Source organism: Thalassophryne amazonica, chromosome 16 (genome assembly GCF_902500255.1).
Source record: "Thalassophryne amazonica chromosome 16, fThaAma1.1, whole genome shotgun sequence".
Classification (NCBI taxonomy): Eukaryota; Metazoa; Chordata; class Actinopteri; order Batrachoidiformes; family Batrachoididae; genus Thalassophryne; species Thalassophryne amazonica.
Genome location: NC_047118.1, coordinates 62,473,284 through 62,496,257, shown reverse-complemented (window position 1 = coordinate 62,496,257; position 22,974 = coordinate 62,473,284). Strand labels below are relative to the sequence as shown.

The following is a 22,974-nucleotide window of genomic DNA, read 5'->3' as shown; positions in this document are numbered from 1 at the left end:
ACATACTTATAGCCTTTAATCTGCTGTTTTTATCATGATGACATAAACACATTTTAAAACTGCTATTCATTTGTTTATTTATTTTGCAGTGTTTTACAAATATGTCAAATATATTTTATATTGTGTAGCAAGTTCCATAAATAATTGCAGAAAAACGTGATTAGGATGAAAAAGTCAGTATTATTAGAGAAAATAATTGAGACTGAGAAAAATGTCATTTTGCATCTGGCAGCTGTAGTTTGCGCTGCTGTCCACTAGAGAGTGATCGAGGTCCAATCATAAACATTGATAAACAGTTTGTTCAGTCACACTTTATTCAAGACTTTTAGATTATCGACAGCTTCGTTGTGTGCTAAATTCAAATATTTTAAAATACGTTAACAGTAATATATATGTATAATGTATTTTTTTTTTCATTCTGAGGGGGTTGAAAACTGAACGGTCATTTTTTTTTTTTTATTGGACCAGACCGTATCAAGTGATCGATAAATGAAAGACGGCATGATTTAGATTGCTCCATTTTCTTTAAACAAATTAATTGGAAAATTTTAGTGAATTCATATTCAACTGTTTGTTATATGTTGTATATTTGTGATGTGAAACGATATTATTACAGTAAATCAGATGTGACACCATAAGTGAAAGTTACTGTACGGTTGAAGTGTTGGCTGTCGAAAGTTGACTTTAGCATCGCTTCTCGGCCTTTTGGCTAAGATCAAGTGTAGTATCTGTTCTTATCAGTTTAATATCTGATACGTCCTTCATAAAAGGACCATATATTAAATTGATTTTTGGAATACGGAGACGGAGTAGGAGCTTGCTCCGTCCACTCCACGCATCGACCTGGTATTGCAGTATTTCCAGAAACGGTGTATTCTTCCCAAACTTGTCTAAAATAAAGGTTATTAAAAAACACTAAGTACACTTTCAGCAAGGCAAAAAAGTCTTTGGATAATTTAATCTTTGTGTGAACTGTGAATACATTTACATCTAAACACGCAAAGAACATACAGACATGTTCTTAATACTTCTAAGCACATTGGCTCCACATTGTGGCAATAAATGTTATAAATGCAGAAAGCTTTTGCAGTACTTTTATCTGCTGCTGGGTAACCACTGAGTGCTTGAACAATAATTTCATCACTCTTTTAAAACTTTGCTTCCACCCTGTCAAACTCTGTTCCATCCTGTTAGGTCGTTTTTAAAGAATAATTTGACAGCATCATTAAATGTTTAGTATTTTTTGTGTTAATACAGTTTTTCTTCATTGGTTTGGCTCATTTCTTGAAACTGAGAGGACATTCTCAAAATGACATGGACAAATCCCCAAACTAACTTGCGGTTTCTCAAAACAGAATGGCATTTCTCATTGCTTTCATCACATTTCAAATGCCTTGTACATGTTCCAATCACTTAGTACATCTTTGCAAATGGTTATGTACAAGTGGCCTACATTTAACACAATCAGCCTACATTTAGAACATTTTCCACAAAAGTGCATCTTGCTGATCTGTCCCAATTGGTTGGTTCTCAGTGTAATGGTTGTTATCTCCAAAACATGTCAGCACAATTTCATCGTATAAGTCATCATCTGCAGAATAGTCTGCTCAATTGTCAAAATTAGTTAAGAAATTGGAATACAATACAGCACACATATTTTGGAACATTTCATACATTCATGACAATCAGGTGAGTAGGTAACAGGTGAAAGCAGGTTTTGACGAGGAGGAGTGTCCCACATTACAGGTGACCAATCCATCAGTTTGTTGAGTTACCTGACAGGTGTTGTCTATGATTTTGAATGCTGGCATTGCTGTATATATACAGCTTGGCCTGGTGCTAGTACTTTTTCCACTGTCAACATGGAGAGACCGCAAGTACAAGGCCAACCTCCACCTGGAGGAAGGGAAGGAGAAGGAAGAGCAAGAGGAGGAGGATTGAGGGTGCGTGGTGGAATAGGAGGAAGAGGAGTTCGCAGACATCATCCTGTCCCGGATGAAATTTGGGCCACCATTATTGACCATGTAGTCAACCACTGCCTCACAATGGCAGAGGCAGGGCGCCGAGTCCATTTCCTGGACCGTTTGTATCTGGATTTAGTTCCAGAAAATGAGAGGGGTCTCGAAGGGCCCCACCTACCCCAGTTTGTCGTTGTGTGGGACAATGTCAGCTTTCACCGTGGCCCACGCATCAGGGCATGGTTCGATACGCATCCAGGGATGCATAATGTCCCACTACCGCCATATTCTCCATTCCTTAACCCTATTGAGGAATTTTTCTCCGCTTGGAGATGAAGAGTGTATGAACATCATGCTCAGAACCAGAGGTCCCTCCTCAATGCGATGGTTGCTGCCTGTGATGATATAACAGGCGATCAGTGTAGAGGATGGCTCAGGCATTCACGGCGCTTCTTCCCACTGTTGTGACAGTGTAGGTACACGGACCCACAACAGGGGGCGCAATGAACGGACAATAGAGAAAGGTGAATAACAAGTTTTACTGTTGTGAACAGGGCACAACCAATACAACAATTAATACTTTGTAAGTCGAAATCTGCTGGTGTTGTGTGGGCAGGCTCGAAGGTAGGAGACGTCCGTCCCCGTCGAACCGGAACCACCCAGATTTCCTCTGCCACCGAAAACCAGGAGTACTGGAACCGCCAAGTCCCGAATTCCCAGGTGGCCACTGCCTTCGCTCGTCGGATCCGGTACTGCTGGCGGGAAAGAGCACAAACACACAGGTATGGGTGCGACAGCACCCAGTAGACGGAGAGGGGAGAAGCCGCCTCCACCTCTTGAAATAATGAAGCAGGAAGGTGAGTACTTATCCAAGCAAGGTGCTTTCTGTAATCAGCTGTCCTGAAATAGTTTAGCAAGGTTTATCAGAGTCCTCAAAATATATACTAGCAGAGTAGGTTACCTTAATCTCAAGGCGATATCTCGGCACTGAGGTGGAGACGCTGTCCTGCTGATATACTCCGTCCTGAGTGCAGTCAGCTGTGTCTAGTAATGGGTGACAGCTGTCAGCCTGACAGCCTTCGTCGGCGGCAGCGCCCTCTGGTGCCTGGAGCCCGCACTCCAGGCAGGGCGCCCTCTGGTGGTGGTGGGCCAGCAGTACCTCCTCTTCAGCGGCCCACACAACACCCACGGTGCATTGCTAGAGAACACATCAGATGCGATGTTGATGAGAATTTATGGCCATACAGACTGCAGTGGATGGATGGCCAGGAAGATGAGGAGGGTGACCAGGAGAGAGAGGGGAGTGACACAGAGTAGTCAGAATGTTACTGTATTTCATTTGTGATGCTTGACTGTTTTTTTTTTATATACTGTAATGTATTTTGTTTTGTTTTTGCAGGTTTTTGTATTTTGTATACTTAGTATATTGTATACATTTTCCTTTGTATTTTTTTCTTTCCTACCTACAGTAATGTGTAGAAATTTACTTGTGAATAAAAATAGCTACAATTTCCTCAGCAGAATGAGTGCAGTGTGTGTGTGGTGTGAAAATTGTATTCCTTTAGCTAGACCTCTGCCATAAAGACAAAACATCTAAGCATTTTGACTTGCAGTACTTACACAATGCCAAAGGGACAATGCATTTTGGGGGCACTGATGATTTGTGTGAGAAAGGAATTTAGTTTTGACACATGGGTAAACTGTTTTTGGAGTGATATGAGCACATGAGACACATGTAGTTGTGCTGCACCGTCCAGTTTATTTGGACAGGAGGACGACATGAATGAAAATGTGCCAAAGCAAATGAAGGATCTATGCCATTTTTATGATACTGACTATTTATATGGGAGAGGGACTTCATTTTGAAGCAAGAATGAATGTTTTGGGAGACATATGACATTTTGCAGGTTATCTGAAGTGTTGCGAAGAACTGTAAGTCTGTTTGGCCAATTTACCTTATAGTTATAGGAATGTCATCTCAGTTTCAAGAAATGAGCCAAACCAATGGAGAAAAACTGTAAGTGAATAAAATGTTCTCTGTCACAGACACTGGTCATGAAGATATTCTACCCTGTTTGGGACATACACATGGTTATTATAAAATGTTACTAAAGTAAGTATATGATTGTATTTGATAGTATATGTCCCTTATGCCATCATAATATTTTTAAATTCTTGAAAAAAATTCTGACAAATATTGTGTCAATTTTTAAAAAGTGGCATTTCTTGTGGACCCATTTCACAGGACGAAATAGAATACCAAAATTTTGCACGAAAACCATATTCATGCTGTCGTTTGTCAACACAAAAAAATACCTGGCAGCAGATTAGAAAATTTAAGTACTGCAAAAGGTTTCTGCGTTTATAACATTTGTTGCCACGATGTGATGCCAATGTGCTTAGATTTATTATTTACTGTTAAACGCATGTTCTGTGGGTGTAAATCTCTGACACAAAGATTAAATAATAGAAATACTGTTTTGTTTTTTTAATGTAAGTGTTGATGAAGTTCTTAACAAAATTTATTTTAGACATATTTTGCAAAAATACACCGTTCCTGGAAATACTGCAGTAACAGATCGACGCGTGGATGGGACAGAGAAAGATCTACTCCATCTTTATGCTCCCAAAATCAATTTAATAAATTATCCCCTGATAGAGAACATATCACCTTTTAAACTGATAAAAACAGATACTACAGTGGATCTTAGCCAAAAAACCAAGAAGGTCAACCTTCGACAGCCAACACTTCAACCGTACAGTAACTTTCACTTATGGTGTCACATCTGATTTACTGTAATAATATCGTTTCACATCACAAATATACAACATATAACAAACAGTTGAATATGAATTCACTAAAATTTTCCAATTCATTTGTTTAAAGAAAATGGAGCAATCTAAATCATGCCGTCTTTCATTTATCGATCACTTGATACGGTCTGGTCCTATAAAAAAAAAAAAGAAAATATGACCGTTCAATTTTCAACCCCCTCAAAATGAAAAAAAAACAAAACATTATACATATATTTTAAAATATTTGAATTTAGCACACAACGAAGCTGTCGATAATCTAAAAGTCTTGAATAAAGTGTGACTGAACAAACTGTTTATCAATGTTTATGATTGGACCTCGATCACTCTCTAGTGGACAGCAGCGCAAACTACAGCTGCAAGCTGCAAAATGACTTTTTTTTTTCTCAGTCTCAATTATTTTCTCTAATAACTTTTCATCCTAATCACGTTTTTCTGCAATTATTTATGGAAATTGCTACACAGTATAAAACATGTTTGACATAGTTGTTATCTTGGTCCCTTGTTCATAAGCACAATTTTTCACCTCAAAACTACTGCATATGGAATAACTAAGATATATGCTTGAAGCACAAATCAATTTACTTGCAAAAATGGTTCAACTATGGGATTATATATGTACATCAATTATTTAACAAAGATGGCCTTACTTACGCTTGAGATGAATTCCTACGTGTGCATAATTTCCCAGTGTTACCAAAGGAATTTGTTGTTGGTTTTGATGCAATTCCTTCAGGTGTTAAAATGTTAATGTCAACCTACGTACATAATCCTGCTGTTGACCAATCCATAGAATTATTTATTGGTAATCTGAACCATTTTTGATCGTAAAACAAAACGCAAATGTATTAGATAACTCATAAATCGGGAGTCAGTTAGCAAACCAACCTCTGTATTTGTTTGGGACAATTTATTTTCTGATATTCAGTGGAACTCTGTTTGGCAATTACCTCCCCCCCCAAAAAAGTCACTAATAAGATGTGTGAGGGGTGCTTTAAGATTTTACATAGATGTTACCCTATAATCAGTGTGATTTCAAAGTTACACGTAAATGTTGACGCTCTTTGTTCATTTTGTCATAATGCTGAAGAATCAATTATTCATGTTTTTTGGGGGTGGGGGATTTTCATACACACAAAAGCCTGTTTGTAAATAGAAAACTTACTTTAAAATAGATGTTGATTGTAGAGATATAATTTTTGGTATATTTTCTAAAAAATGTACCCTCCTGTTATTTTCATTTGTCAGGAACAGCAGTGGTGTTTCTGAGTCAATTTGACCCAGTGCATGTTTAATTATCCAAAAGATGTCTGAAACCAAAAAAGTCCTAACAAGCAGTGTGAATATTTCATTACTAACTATTCTATCGTGCTGATTTGTCCCAAATTTTACGCCGGATGCCTTTCCTGACGCAACTCCACATTAAGTGAAGAAACATGAACCAGGAGCCTTCTGCTCTGAAACCAACTGCTCTAACAATGTGACCACCACCACTCCTGCCCCAAGGGGGAGGATTATGAATAGTAAAATAAAATAAAATAAAACCGTGTCATGAAAAGCACCCCATTTTCATGACGGGGGCATGAAAAAGCAAGACACCAATATTTTCATAAATCTTTTTTCATTTTGAATAGTCAGCTCCTTTTTCATTTCATTTTCCAAAGATATGCTCTTTAACCAGCCTAATCACATGTTTTCTTCTTTTATTTGTCCAACAGTGATTCTTCCCACCCATTTCTTCACTCTACAGTTGCACAAGTCCTGGATGGAGGTCAGTTTAGCACCAGTGATCCTCTCTGCAGACCTGCTGTTACAGACTGTTCCTCTTAAAATGGTGGAGAATGGTGCTAGGGGGCAGTGGTGGGGAGTTCAGAGACTCAAAAAAATAATAATTATGGGCAGATTGCACAGACACTGGTCATGAAGATATTCTACCCTGTTTGGGACATACACATGGTTATCATAAAATGTTACTAAAGTAAGTGTTAAAGATATATGATTGTATATGTCCCTTATGCCATCATAGTATTTTTAAATTCTTGAAAAAAATTGACAAATATTGTGTCAAATTTTAAAAAGTGGCATTTCTTGTGGACCCATTTCACAGGACGAAATAGAATACCAAAATTTTGCACGAAAACCATATTTATGCTGTTAATATTCATCGTTTGTCAACACAAAAAATACCTGGCAGCAGATTAGAAAATTTAATAAAAGTACTGCAAAAGGTTTCTGCGTTTATAACATTTGTTGCCACGATGTGGCGCCAATGTGCTTAGATTTATTATTTACTGTTAAGCGCATGTCTGTATGTTCTGTGGGTGTAAATCTCTGACACCAGGTTTAAATAACAGAACTACTGTTTTGTTTTTTTCAATGTAAGTGTCGCTGAAGTTCTTACTAAAATTTATTTTACACATCATTGGGAAAGGTACACCGTTTCTGGAAATACTGTAGTAACAGGTCGATGCGTGGATTGGACAGAACAAACTCCTATTTTATCTCCCTGCTCAAGAAACAATTTAATAAGCTGTTCTCTGATAGAGAACATATGTATTAAACTGTTAATAACATATACTATAATTGATCTTAACCAAAAGACGGAGAAGCGATGCTAAAGTCAACTTTCGACAGCCAACACTTCAACCGTACAGTAACTTTCACTTATGGTGTCACATCTGATTTACTGTAATAATATCGTTTCACATCACAAATATACAACATATAACAAACAGTTGAATATGAATTCACTAAAATTTTCCAATTCATTTGTTTAAAGAAAATGGAGCAATCTAAATCATGCCGTCTTTCATTTATCGATCACTTCATAGGTCCTATAAAAAAAAAATATGACCGTTCAATTTTCAACCCCCTAAAAATGAAAAAAAAATACATTATACATATATTTTAAAATATTTGAATTTAACACACAACGAAGATGTCGATAATCTAAAAGTCTTGAATAAAGTGTGACTGAACAAACTGTTTATCAAAGTTTATGATTGGACCTCGATCACTCTCTAGTGGACAGCAGCGCAAACTACAGCTGCCAGATGCAAAATGACTTTTTTTTCTCAATCTCAATTATTTTCTTTGACATAGTTGTTATCTTGGTCCCTTGTTCATAAGCACAATTTTTCACCTCACAACTCCTGCAGATGGAATAACCAAGATATATGCTTGAAGCACAAATCAGTTTACTTGCAAAAATGGTTCAACTATGGGATTATATATGTACATCAATTATTTAACAAAGATGGCCTTACTTACTCTTAAGATGAATTCTTGTGTGCATAATTTTCCAGTGTTACCAAAGGAATTTGCTGTTGGTTTTGATGCAATTCCTTCAGGTGTTAAAATGTTAATGTCAACCTACGTACATAATCCTGCTGTTGACCAATCCATAGGATTATTTATTGGTAATTCTGAACCATTTTTGAGCATCAAAACACAAAGCAAATGTATTAGTGAACTCATAAATCGGGACTCAATCAGCAAACCAACGTCTGTATTTGTTTGGGACAATTTAATTTCTGATATTGAGTGGAACTCTGTTTGGCAATTACCAAAAAAAAAAAAAAGTCACTAATAAGATGCGTGAGGGGTGCTTTAAGATTTTACATAGATGTTACCCCGTAAACAGTGTGATTTCAAAGGTTCACGTAATGTTGACCCTCTTTGTTCATTTTGTCATAATACTGAAAAATCAATTATTCATGGTGTGTGTGTGTGTGTGTGTGTGTGTGTGTGTGTGTGTGTGTGTGTGTGTGTGTGTGTGTGTGTGTGTGGTGTGTGTGTGTGTGTGTGTGTGTGTGTGTGTGTGTGTGTGTGTGTGTGTGTGTGTGTGTGTGTGTGTGTGTGTGTGTGTGTGTGTGTGTGTGTGTGTGTGTGTGTGTGTGTGTGTGTGTGTGTGTGTGTGTGTGTGTGTGTGTGTGTGTGTGTGTGTGTGTGTGTGTGTTGGCCCATAGGCTACTGCAAAACCAGAGCAGAACCAGAGGTCCCTCCTCAATGCGATGGTTGCTGCCTGTGATGATATAACAGGCGATCAGTGTAGAGGATGGCTCAGGCATTCACGGCGCTTCTTCCCACGGTGCATTGCTAGAGAACACATCAGATGCGATGTTGATGAGAATTTATGGCCATACAGACTGCAGCAGATGGATGGCCAGGAAGATGAGGAGGGTGACCAGGAGAGAGAGGGGAGTGACACAGAGTAGTCAGAATGTTACTGTATTTTATTTGTGATGCTTGACTGTTTTTTTTTATATACTGTAATGTATTTTGTTTTGTTTTTGCAGGTTTTTGTATTTTGTATACTTAGTATATTGTATACATTTTCCTTTGTATTTTTTTCTTTCCTACCTACAGTAATGTGTAGAAATTTACTTGCGAATAAAAATACTTACAATTTCCTCAGCAGAATGAGTGCAGTGTGTGTGTGGTGTGAAAATTGTATTCCTTTAGCTAAACCTCTGCCATAAAGACAAAACATCTAACCATTTTGACTTGCAGTACTTACACAACACCAAAGGGACAATGCATTTTGGGGGCACTGATGATTTGTGTGAGAAAGGAATTTAGTTTTGACACATGGGTAAACTGTTTTTGGAGCGATATGAGCATGTGATGAGGATCCATGTAGTTGTGCTGCAAAAGATTTATTTTTTCAACTTCCTCTTCATTATTCAGCTTCTCGCCACAAAGAACCAACTTGCTCCTGACTGCCATCTATTGTCCAAACTTGTGCATTACAGGATAAGTCCTCTGGTGACAGAGAGCCCAGTAAATTAGACATACTGATATGATCAAACAGTCAGCATTTTTCATACTTATTGCAAATGCTTTCAGATCTATGAAGTTGATGAAGAATTGTGAAATATGTTCTAAAACATATTAGAAAATGGAAATTATTCATGGTGGCAGCAGCAGCAGTGCTGATTCTGGCTCCATCATGATGAAAACATTAATGCATAAAGAGGTGGAGCGTGATTGGCTCAGTGTGTGACGAAAGAAGCCTGAACACGCCCCTCTCTTCAAGTCCCATCCAGCTAAGCTAACAGGCTAACCTCAGTTTGAATGTTTATTAACTCATATTTTCGGGGAATGTGTGTGGTTGCTGTCATAGTTTACATTAGTGCAGACATAAAGAGTTACGGGCTGTAATTTTTTCAATAATAATACATTGACGCAATTCTTAACAGGTGAAGTTGTTAGAATGCTAACTGAGACTGTTAGCATACATTAAATAAGTTCAACCAAATAGGGTTATGCTTTTAACAGTGCACGTGCATTGGTGCACATGCAGTTTAGAACTTGACCACTTTATCTAATTTCAAGATAATAAAAATGACAGGTTAAATCATGAATTTGTTATTCTGTGGTTACCATGTGAGAAAAGCAGCAAATGAATCAGAACAAGTCCTCATTAGTAATGTCCACAGTCGAAGTTGACAGTGAAGCACTATGGGAAGTGAAGGCCAGAAAAGTCCTTGGACAGTCACCTGAAACACAGACAGCTGAAATTCTTTACTGTCTCTTGTCAGTCAACATATTCTAAAATCAAAGTAATACTTCATACTGCCTGTGGACATTATGTTGTTTTTTTTTTTTTTTTGAAAAGTTAAGGAGGTAATGTTACACATTTGGTTTACAGCTGCTAAAATACTCAAAGCAATACTATCAAAGGAAAGAAATAAAACTTTGAAATTTGTTAATTGAAGAAAAACCAAATAGCCATCCAAACATCATTGACTAAAAATGAATCAGCTCTTTTGTTAATCTAAACTGGAATATTTCTTTTTTATAGAAGCAACTTATTCTTAACACATTCTCAGTCTCATGAGAGACTAAAAAAATTGCCATTGCTGACTGTTTTTCAAGTCATCAAGGCGGGTTATTGGGTAAAGTTTTCAACTAGCAATAATCGCGCCTCAGTTAAACCTCAGGCTACGATACTGCCGCTGCACAAAGATGACGTCATAAACGAGACGAGAGGAATGTGACTCCTCTCTGTACACTCCTCTGTCAGGGTTTCAGCTACTGGGCTCAAAACAATAAATCTGAAGGACACATTCAGCTGCATACAGCCGAAATAGATTTAAAAACAGAAGAGTCCTATTGTATCGAGAACATTTTATTCACTTAAAACACATTTGTTCCACCATTTATTCAAACAAACTTTCTGCCTTGGATCTGTATTGATGTAAATATTTTGATTACACTGATTTTTCAAAACAGATCGCTGTATGTACATCACGGTTCATATGCCGAACTCTTCCGAAGTTTTTCTCAGGTTTTTTTTTTTTTAATTATTATTATTAGATAAACATATTTTTACAATTCAAATTCGTTCCATATGGTTTTGGTCTTCGGAGCTTCAGTATTCATATTTAATGAGGTTAAGTAAGATGAAAGTAAGGAGTCAAATACAACAATTTTGGCCTTTTTTTTTTTAGAATATTTACAGCTATGAATATAAAATTTTGCCATCATTAAGAGCAGATTCAAAATTATTATAATTGTTTTTTGGGGGGCATTTTTAGAAAATATACCAAAAATTATATCTCTACAATCAAAATCTATTTCTAAAGTAACTTTTCTATTTACAAACAGGCTTATATCCTTACAAAAATTTTGTGTGTATGAAAATTCCCCCCAAAAAACATGAATAATTGATTTTTCAGCATTATGACAAATTGAACAAAGAGGGTCAACATTACGTGAACCTTTGAAATCACACTGAAATCAAACTCAGATACAAGACATACAAAAACAAATTGACTGATATAATTAGAAATGCTCAGCAGTTATATTTTAAACAAATGCTGTATGATAACAAAAGCAATATAAAGAAGACATGGGAGATACTAAATCGTATTATTAAACAGGGCTCAACAAAAACTGAGTACCCCAACTATTTTGAAAATGTAAGTGGAAATTAGCATGATATGGAAAACATAGTCAACAATTTTAACCTTTTTTAGTGAATGTTGGACGGAGCTGTCTGCTGGGATTCCAGACCATTCCCAAAGTCCAATTTTGTTCAATCTTTACATTAATGATATATTCAAAGCATCAAGATTTTTAAAGCTAATTCTCTTTGCTGATGACACAAACATCTTCTATAGTAGTTTAGATTATAACGAGCTTCTGGAAACTGTGAATATGGAAATGAATAAATTTAAGAAATGGATGGACAGCAATAAATTACTGTTAAATCTAAGTAAAACAAAAGCTATGATTTTTGGTAATTATAAACACAGAAATGAATTTCAAATTATTATTGATGGTGTACAAATTGAAAATGTATCGGAAAACAAATTTCTTGGTGTAATTATGGATAGCAAATTATCATGGAAAGCCCACATCAGGCACATAAAAACTAAAATATCTAAGAAACTCTCTATTATAAATAAAGCTAAGCAGTTCCTTGACCAAATAGCACTCCGTATTTTATATTGTTCTCTGGTTCTCCCCTATTTCACATACTGTGTCGAAATATGGGGCAATAACTATAAATGTTCAACAAATCCGCTATTCTTATTGAAAAAAAGAGCCATGCGGATTATTCATAAGGTTGGTTTCTTTGAGCACACCCATGATCTTTTTATCCAGTCCAAATTATTAAAATTTCATGACCTTGTAAAATACTGTACTGTAATTATGTTATTTAAAGGATTCAATAATCAACTTCCAAAAAATGTGCAAAAATTCTTTTCTCACAAAGAGAAGATTCACAATCTGAGAGGTAATCAAAATTTTATTTTACTTACGGTACAAACCACTCGTAAAAGTTTTTGTGTGACAGTATGTGGGGTCAAAATGTGGAATGCTCTGGATCTACAGCGAAAGCTTTGCCCAAATATTCACAAATTTAAGTCCTTGTATAAAAATGCAGCTTGGTCAGAATACAGTCATAGTAGAGTTTACATGTCTTGTTGTGCACAACAAGTGTTGTGGTTGATATCTGAAGTTTCCTTACCATCGTTGGTATGTGAGTTCTTTCTATTGTATTACCATTGTTGGTATGTAGTTTGTCATTTCTTATATGAACATTTATTGTATTTACTAATCTACTCTTCATTTAGTTATCAATATTTTCGATGTGATTGACTTGATTTTTATTTTGGTGTGTTATTTATTTTGTTTTGTTTTTTTGTGTGTGTTTTTTTGTTTGTTTGTTTTTCTCAACTGATGTGGAAATTGGAAGTCAAATATAGTTTAGGTTAAGTATTAATGTAAGATAGGGGTGGGATTCAATAGGTTTTCTTCTTCCCACTCCTTTTTCAGCAAAAACGAAGTGTATCTGATTGTTTAATATGTACTAGGTTCATGTATTTTGTTACACTGCTCGAAATAAATTAATAAATGAAATGAAATGAAAAACACTGTTTACTGACACTGATACTTCTAAGCACATTGGCTCCACATTGTGGCAATAAATGTTATAAATGCAGAAAGCTTTTGCAGTACTTTTATCTGCTGCTGGGTAACCACTGAGTGCTTGAACAATAATTTCATCACTCTTTTAAAACTTTGCTTCCACCCTGTCAAACTCTGTTCCATCCTGTTAGGTCGTTTTTAAAGAATAATTTGACAGCATCATTAAATGTTTAGTATTTTTTGTGTTAATACAGTTTTTCTTCATTGGTTTGGCTCATTTTTTGAAACTGAGAGGACATTCTCAAAATGACATGGACAAATCCCCAAACTAACTTGCGGTTTCTCAAAACAGAATGGCATTTCTCATTGCTTTCATCACATTTCAAATGCCTTGTACATGTTCCAATCACTTAGTACATCTTTGCAAATGGTTATGTACAAGTGGCCTACATTTAACACAATCAGCCTACATTTAGAACATTTTCCACAAAAGTGCATCTTGCTGATCTGTCCCAATTGGTTGGTTCTCAGTGTAATGGTTGTTATCTCCAAAACATGTCAGCACAATTTCATCATATAAGTCATCATCTGCAGAATAGTCTGCTCAATTGTCAAAATTAGTTAAGAAATTGGAATACAATACAGCACACATATTTTGGAACATTTCAAACATTCATGACAATCAGGTGAGTAGGTAACAGGTGAAAGCAGGTTTTGACGAGGAGGAGTGTCCCACATTACAGGTGACCAATCCATCAGTTTGTTGAGTTACCTGACAGGTGTTGTGTATGATTTTGAATGCTGGCATTGCTGTATATATACAGCTTGGCCTGGTGCTAGTACTTTTTCCACTGTCAACATGGAGAGACCGCAAGTACAAGGCCAACCTCCACCTGGAGGAAGGGAAGGAGAAGGAAGAGCAAGAGGAGGAGGATTGAGGGTGCGTGGTGGTGGAATAGGAGGTAGAGGAGTTCGCAGACATCATCCTGTCCCGGATGAAATTTGGGCCACCATTATTGACCATGTAGTCAACCACTGCCTCACAATGGCAGAGGCAGGGCATCAAGTCCATTTCCTGGACCGTTTGTATCTGGATTTAGTTCCAGAAAATGAGAGGGGTCTCGAAGGGCCCCACCTACCCCAGTTTGTCGTTGTGTGGGACAATGTCAGCTTTCACCGTGGCCCACGCATCAGGGCATGGTTCGATACGCATCCAGGGATGCATAATGTCCCACTACCTCCATATTTTCCATTCCTTAACCCTATTGAGGAATTTTTCTCCGCTTGGAGATGAAGAGTGTATAAACATCATGCTCAGAACCAGAGGTCCCTCCTCAATGTGATGGATGCTGCCTGTGATGATATAACAGGCGATCAGTGTAGAGGATGGCTCAGGCATTCACGGCGCTTCTTCCCACGGTGCATTGCTAGAGAACACATCAGATGCGATGTTGATGAGAATTTATGGCCATACAGACTGCAGTGGATGGATGGCCAGGAAGATGAGGAGGGTGACCAGGAGAGCGAGGGGAGTGACACAGAGTAGTCAGAATGTTACTGTATTTCATTTGTGATGCTTGACTGTTTTTTTTTTTGATATACTGTAATGTATTTTGTTTTGTTTTTGCAGGTTTTTGTATTTTGTATACTTAGTATATTGTATACATTTTCCTTTGTATTTTTTCTTTCCTACCTACAGTAATGTGTAGAAATTTACTTGTGAATAAAAATAGTTACAATTTCCTCAGCAGAATGAGTGCAGTGTGTGTGGTGTGAAAATTGTATTCCTTTAGCTAAACCTCTGCCATAAAGACAAAACATCTAAGCATTTTGACTTGCAGTACTTACACAATGCCAAAGGGACAATGCATTTTGGGGGCACTGATGATTTGTGTGAGAAAGGAATTTAGTTTTGACACATGGGTAAACTGTTTTTGGAGCGATATGAGCACGAGACACATGTAGTTGTGCTGCACCGTCCAGTTTATTTGGACAGGAGGACGACATGAATGAAAATGTGCCAAAGCAAATGAAGGATCTATGCCATTTTTATGATACTGACTATTTATATGGGAGAGGGACTTCATTTTGAAGCAAGAATGAACGTTTTGGGAGACATATGACATTTTGCAGGTTATCTGAAGTGTTGCGAAGAACTGTAAGTCTGTTTGGCCAATTTACCAATTTATGGTTATTATAAAATGTTAGTAAAGTAAGTATATGATTGTATTTGATAGGTATATGTCCCTTATGCCAATATAGTATTTTTAAATTCTTGAAAAAAATTCTGACAAATATTGTGTCAATTTTTAAAAAGTGGCATTTCTTGTGGACCCATTTCACAGGACGAAATAGAATACCAAAATTTTGCACGAAAACCATATTTATGCTGTTAATGTTTATCGTTTGTCAACACAAAAAAATACCTGTCAGCAGATTAGAAAATTTAAGTACTGCAAAAGATTTCTGCGTTTATAACATTTGTTGCCACGATGTGATACCAATGTGCTTAGATTTATTATTTACTGTTAAACGCATGTTCTGTGGGTGTAAATCTCTGATACAAAGATTAAATAATAGAAATACTGTTTTGTTTTTTTAATGTAAGTGTTGCTGAAGTTCTTAATAAAATTTATTTTAGACATATTTTGCAAAGATACACCGTTCCTGGAAATACTGCAGTAACAGGTCGACGTATGGATTGGACAGAGAAAGATCTGCTCCATCTTTCTGCTCCTAAAATCAATTTAATAAATTATCCCCTGATAGAGAACATATCAGCTTTTAAACTGATAAAAACATATACTACCAAGAAGGTCAACCTTCGACAGCCAACACTTCAACCGTACAGTAACTTTCACTTATGGTGTCACATCTGATTTACTGTAATAATATCGTTTCACATCACAAATATACAACATATAACAAACAGTTGAATATGAATTCACTAAAATTTTCCAATTCATTTGTTTAAAGAAAATGGAGCAATCTAAATCATGCCGTCTTTCTTTTATCGATCACTTGATACGGTCTGGTCCTATAAAAAAAAAAAAGAAAATATGACCGTTCAATTTTCAACCCCCTCAAAATGAAAAAAAACACAAAAAACATTATACATATATTTTAAAATATTTGAATTTAGCACACAACAAAGCTGTCGATAATCTAAAAGTCTTGAATAAAGTGTGACTGAACAAACTGTTTATCAATGTTTATGATTGGACCTCGATCACTCTCTAGTGGACAGCAGCGCAAACTACAGCTGCAAGCTGCAAAATGACTTTTTTTTTCTCAGTCTCAATTATTTTCTCTAATAACTTTTTCATCCTAATCACGTTTTTCTGCAATTATTTATGGAAATTGCTACACAGTATAAAACATGTTTGAAATAGTTGTTATCCTGGTCCCTTGTTCATAAGCACAATTTTTCACCTCAAAACTACTGCATATGGAATAACTAAGATATATGCTTGAAGCACAAATCAATTTACTTGCAAAAATGGTTCAACTATGGGATTATATATGTACATCAATTATTTAACAAACATGGCCTTACTTACTCTTAAGATGAATTCCTACGTGTGCATAATTTCCCAGTGTTACCAAAGGAATTTGTTGTTGGTTTTGATGCAATTCCTTCAGGTGTTAAAATGTTAATGTCAACCTACGTACATAATCCTGCTGTTGACCAATCCATAGAATTATTTATTGGTAATCTGAACCATTTTTGAGCGTAAAACAAAACGCAAATGTATTAGAGAACTCATAAATCGGGAGTCAGTTAGCAAACCAACCTCTATTTGTTTGGGACAATTTATTTTCTGATATTCAGTGGAACTCTGTTTGGCAATTACCTCCCCCCCCCAAAAAAAGTCACTAATAAGATGCGTGAGGGGTGCTTTAAGATTTTACAAAGATGCTACCCCGTAAACAGTGTTTTTCATTTCATTTCATTTATTAATTTATTTCGAGCAGTGTAACAAAATACATGAACCTAGTACATATTAAACAATCAGATACACTTCGTTTTTGCTGAAAAAGGAGTGGGAAGAAGAAAACCTATTGAATCCCACCTCTATCTTACATTAATACTTAACCTAAACTATATTTGACTTCCAATTTCCACATCAGTTGAGAAAAACAAACAAAAAAACACACACAAAAAAACAAAACAAAATAAATAACACACCAAAATAAAAATCAAGTCAATCACATCGAAAATATTGATAACTAAATGAAGAGTAGATTAGTAAATACAATAAATGTTCATATAAGAAATGACAAACTACATACCAACAATGGTAAGAACAATGTTACCAACAATGGTAATACAATAGAAAGAACTCACATACCAACGATGGTAAGGAAACTTCAGATATCAACCACAACACTTGTTGTGCACAACAAGACATTTAAACTCTACTATGACTGTATTCTGACCAAGCTGCATTTTTATACAAGGACTTAAATTTGTGAATATTTGGGCAAAGCTTTCGCTGTAGATCCAGAGCATTCCACATTTTGACCCCACATACTGTCACACAAAAACTTTTACGAGTGGTTTGTACCGTAGGTAAAATAAAATTTCGATTACCTCTCAGATTGTGAATCTTCTCTTTGTGAGAAAAGAATTTTTGCACATTTTTTGGAAGTTGATTATTGAATCCTTTAAATAACATAATTACAGTACAGTATTTTACAAGGTCATGAAATTTTAATAATTTGGACTGGATAAAAAGATCATGGGTGTGCTCAAAGAAACCAACCTTATAAATAATCCGCATGGCTCTTTTTTGCAAAAAGAATAGCGGATTTGTTGAACATTTATAGTTATTGCCCCATATTTCGACACAGTATGTGAAATAGGGGAGAACCAGAGAACAATATAAAATACGGAGTGCTATTTGGTCAAGGAACTGCTTAGCTTTATTTATAATAGAGAGTTTCTTAGATATTTTAGTTTTTATGTGCCTGATGTGGGCTTTCCATGATAATTTGCTATCCATAATTACACCAAGAAATTTGTTTTCCGATACATTTTCAATTTGTACACCATCAATAATAATTTGAAATTCATTTCTGTGTTTATAATTACCAAAAATCATAGCTTTTGTTTTACTTAGATTTAACAGTAATTTATTGCTGTCCATCCATTTCTTAAATTTATTCATTTCCATATTCACAGTTTCCAGAAGCTCGTTATAATCTAAACTACTATAGAAGATGTTTGTGTCATCAGCAAAGAGAATTAGCTTTAAAAATCTTGATGCTTTGAATATATCATTAATGTAAAGATTGAACAAAATTGGACTTTGGGAATGGTCTGGAATCCCAGCAGACAGCTCCGTCCAACATTCACTAAAAAAGGTTAAAATTGTTGACTATGTTTTCCATATCATGCTAATTTCCACTTACATTTTCAAAATAGTTGGGGTACTCAGTTTTTGTTGAGCCCTGTTTAATAATACGATTTAGTATCTCCCATGTCTTCTTTATATTGCTTTTGTTATCATACAGCATTTGTTTAAAATATAACTGCTGAGCATTTCTAATTATATCAGTCAATTTGTTTTTGTATGTCTTGTATCTGAGTTTGATTTCAGTGTGATTTCAAAGGTTCACGTAATGTTGACCCTCTTTGTTCAATTTGTCATAATGCTGAAAAATCAATTATTCATGTTTTTTGGGGGGAATTTTCATACACACAAAATTTTTGTAAGGATATAAGCCTGTTTGTAAATAGAAAAGTTACTTTAGAAATAGATTTTGATTGTAGAGATATAATTTTTGGTATATTTTCTAAAAATGCCCCCCCAAAAAAATAATAATAATTTTGAATCTGCTCTTAATGATGGCAAAATTTTATATTCATAGCTGTAAATATTCTAAAAAAAAAGGCCAAAATTGTTGTATTTGACTCCTTACTTTCATCTTACTTAACCTCATTAAATATGAATACTGAAGCTCCGAAGACCAAAACCATATGGAACGAATTTGAATTGTAAAAATATGTTTATCTAATAATAACAATTAAAAAAAAAAAAAAAAAACTGAGAAAAACTTCGGAAGAGTTCGGCATATGAACCGTGATGTACATACAGCGATCTGTTTTGAAAAATCAGTGTAATCAAAATATTTACATCAATACAGATCCAAGGCAGAAAGTTTGTTTGAATAAATGGTGGAACAAATGTGTTTTAAGTGAATAAAATGTTCTCGATACAATAGGACTCTTCTGTTTTTAAATCTATTTCGGCTGTATGCAGCTGAATGTGTCCTTCAGATTTATTGTTTTGAGCCCAGTAGCTGAAACCCTGACAGAGGAGTGTACAGAGAGGAGTCACATTCCTCTCGTCTCGTTTATGACGTCATCTTTGTGCAGTGGCAGTATCGTAGCCTATGAGGTTTAACTGAGGCGCGATTATTGCTAGTTGAAAACTTTACCCAATAACCCGCCTTGATGACTTGAAATACAGTCAGCAATGGCAATTTTTTTAGTCTCTCATGAGACTGAGAATGTGTTAAAAATAAGTTGCTTCTATAAAAAAGAAATATTCCAGTTTAGATTAACAAAAGAGCTGATTCATTTTTAGTCAATGATGTTTGGATGGCTATTTGGTTTTTCTTCAATTAACAAATTTCAAAGTTTTATTTCCTTCCTTTGACAGTATTGCTTTGAGTATTTTAGCAGCTGTAAACCAAATGTGTAACATTACCTCCTTAACTTTTCAAAAAAAACAAAAAACATAATGTCCACAGGCAGTATGAAGTATTACTTTGATTTTAGAATATGTTGACTGACAAGAGACAGTAAAGAATTTCAGCTGTTTGATTTTCAGGTGACTGTCCAAGGACTTTTCTGGCCTTCACTTCCCATAGTGCTTCACTGTCAACTTCGACTGTGGACATTACTAATGAGGACTTGTTCTGATTCATTTGCTGCTTTTCTCACATGGTAACCACAGAATAACAAATTCATGATTTAACCTGTCATTTTTATTATCTTGAAATTAGATAAAGTGGTCAAGTTCTAAACTGCATGTGCACCAATGCACGTGCACTGTTAAAAGCATAACCCTATTTGGTTGAACTTATTTAATGTATGCTAACAGTCTCAGTTAGCATTCTAACAACTTCACCTGTTAAGAATTGCGTCAATGTATTATTATTGAAAAAATTACAGCCCGTAACTCTTTATGTCTGCACTAATGTAAACTATGACAGCAACCACACACATTCCCCGAAAATATGAGTTAATAAACATTCAAACTGAGGTTAGCCTGTTAGCTTAGCTGGATGGGACTTGAAGAGAGGGGCGTGTTCAGGCTTCTTTCGTCACACACTGAGCCAATCACGCTCCACCTCTTTATGCATTAATGTTTTCATCATGATGGAGCCAGAATCAGCACTGCTGCTGCTGCCACCATGAATAATTTCCATTTTCTAATATGTTTTAGAACATATTTCACAATTCTTCATCAACTTCATAGATCTGAAAGCATTTGCAATAAGTATGAAAAATGCTGACTGTTTGATCATATCAGTATGTCTAATTTACTGGGCTCTCTGTCACCAGAGGACTTATCCTGTAATGCACAAGTTTGGACAATAGATGGCAGTCAGGAGCAAGTTGGTTCTTTGTGGCGAGAAGCTGAATAATGAAGAGGAAGTTGAAAAATTAAATCTTTTGCAGCACAACTACATGGATCCTCATCACATGCTCATATCGCTCCAAAAACAGTTTACCCATGTGTCAAAACTAAATTCCTTTCTCACACAAATCATCAGTGCCCCCAAAATGCATTGTCCCTTTGGTGTTGTGTAAGTACTGCAAGTCAAAATGGTTAGATGTTTTGTCTTTATGGCAGAGGTTTAGCTAAAGGAATACAATTTTCACACCACACACACACTGCACTCATTCTGCTGAGGAAATTGTAAGTATTTTTATTCGCAAGTAAATTTCTACACATTACTGTAGGTAGGAAAGAAAAAAATACAAAGGAAAATGTATACAATATACTAAGTATACAAAATACAAAAACCTGCAAAAACAAAACAAAATACATTACAGTATATAAAAAAAAACAGTCAAGCATCACAAATAAAATACAGTAACATTCTGACTACTCTGTGTCACTCCCCTCTCTCTCCTGGTCACCCTCCTCATCTTCCTGGCCATCCATCCACTGCAGTCTGTATGGCCATAAATTCTCATCAACATCGCATCTGATGTGTTCTCTAGCAATGCACCGTGGGAAGAAGCGCCGTGAATGCCTGAGCCATCCTCTACACTGATCGCCTGTTATATCATCACAGGCAGCATCCATCACATTGAGGAGGGACCTCTGGTTCTGCTCTGGTTTTGCAGTAGCCTATGGGCCAACACACACACACACACACACACACACACACACACACACACACACACACACACACACACACACACACACACACACACACACACACACACACACACACACACACACACACACACACACACACACACACACACACACACACCATGAATAATTGATTTTTCAGTATTATGACAAAATGAACAAAGAGGGTCAACATTACGTGAACCTTTGAAATCACACTGTTTACGGGGTAACATCTATGTAAAATCTTAAAGCACCCCTCACGCATCTTATTAGTGACTTTTTTTTTTTTTTGGTAATTGCCAAACAGAGTTCCACTCAATATCAGAAATTAAATTGTCCCAAACAAATACAGACGTTGGTTTGCTGATTGAGTCCCGATTTATGAGTTCACTAATACATTTGCTTTGTGTTTTGATGCTCAAAAATGGTTCAGAATTACCAATAAATAATCCTATGGATTGGTCAACAGCAGGATTATGTACGTAGGTTGACATTAACATTTTAACACCTGAAGGAATTGCATCAAAACCAACAGCAAATTCCTTTGGTAACACTGGAAAATTATGCACACAAGAATTCATCTTAAGAGTAAGTAAGGCCATCTTTGTTAAATAATTGATGTACATATATAATCCCATAGTTGAACCATTTTTGCAAGTAAACTGATTTGTGCTTCAAGCATATATCTTGGTTATTCCATCTGCAGGAGTTGTGAGGTGAAAAATTGTGCTTATGAACAAGGGACCAAGATAACAACTATGTCAAAGAAAATAATTGAGATTGAGAAAAAAAAGTCATTTTGCATCTGGCAGCTGTAGTTTGCGCTGCTGTCCACTAGAGAGTGATCGAGGTCCAATCATAAACTTTGATAAACAGTTTGTTCAGTCACACTTTATTCAAGACTTTTAGATTATCGACATCTTCGTTGTGTGTTAAATTCAAATATTTTAAAATATATGTATAATGTATTTTTTTTTTCATTTTTAGGGGGTTGAAAATTGAACGGTCATATTTTTTTTTTATAGGACCTATGAAGTGATCGATAAATGAAAGACGGCATGATTTAGATTGCTCCATTTTCTTTAAACAAATGAATTGGAAAATTTTAGTGAATTCATATTCAACTGTTTGTTATATGTTGTATATTTGTGATGTGAAACGATATTATTACAGTAAATCAGATGTGACACCATAAGTGAAAGTTACTGTACGGTTGAAGTGTTGGCTGTCGAAAGTTGACTTTAGCATCGCTTCTCCGTCTTTTGGTTAAGATCAATTATAGTATATGTTATTAACAGTTTAATACATATGTTCTCTATCAGAGAACAGCTTATTAAATTGTTACTTGAGCAGGGAGATAAAATAGGAGTTTGTTCTGTCCAATCCACGCATCGACCTGTTACTACAGTATTTCCAGAAACGGTGTACCTTTCCCAATG

At 35.8% G+C, this 22,974-nt stretch overlaps 7 non-coding genes across 7 annotated transcripts; 3 read left to right on the top strand and 4 right to left on the bottom strand.

Annotated features, from left to right (window-relative positions):
* Positions 1 to 689: 689 nt before the first annotated feature.
* LOC117528802 lies at positions 690 to 880 on the top strand. The gene has a single exon (XR_004565864.1). It is a non-coding gene; the product is annotated as a U2 spliceosomal RNA (small nuclear RNA).
* Positions 881 to 4,499: 3,619 nt separating this feature from the next.
* Positions 4,500 to 4,689, bottom strand: LOC117528810. Its single transcript, XR_004565871.1, has one exon. It is a non-coding gene; the product is annotated as a U2 spliceosomal RNA (small nuclear RNA).
* A 2,509-nt stretch (positions 4,690 to 7,198) lies between these two features.
* LOC117528811 lies at positions 7,199 to 7,385 on the bottom strand. The gene has a single exon (XR_004565872.1). It is a non-coding gene; the product is annotated as a U2 spliceosomal RNA (small nuclear RNA).
* Positions 7,386 to 10,606: 3,221 nt separating this feature from the next.
* Positions 10,607 to 10,744, bottom strand: LOC117528823. Its single transcript, XR_004565882.1, has one exon. It is a non-coding gene; the product is annotated as a U4 spliceosomal RNA (small nuclear RNA).
* A 5,061-nt stretch (positions 10,745 to 15,805) lies between these two features.
* LOC117528814 lies at positions 15,806 to 15,989 on the bottom strand. The gene has a single exon (XR_004565875.1). It is a non-coding gene; the product is annotated as a U2 spliceosomal RNA (small nuclear RNA).
* Positions 15,990 to 19,524: 3,535 nt separating this feature from the next.
* Positions 19,525 to 19,664, top strand: LOC117528820. Its single transcript, XR_004565880.1, has one exon. It is a non-coding gene; the product is annotated as a U4 spliceosomal RNA (small nuclear RNA).
* Positions 19,665 to 22,781: 3,117 nt separating this feature from the next.
* Positions 22,782 to 22,968, top strand: LOC117528812. Its single transcript, XR_004565873.1, has one exon. It is a non-coding gene; the product is annotated as a U2 spliceosomal RNA (small nuclear RNA).
* The last annotated feature ends 6 nt before the right edge of the window (positions 22,969 to 22,974 follow it).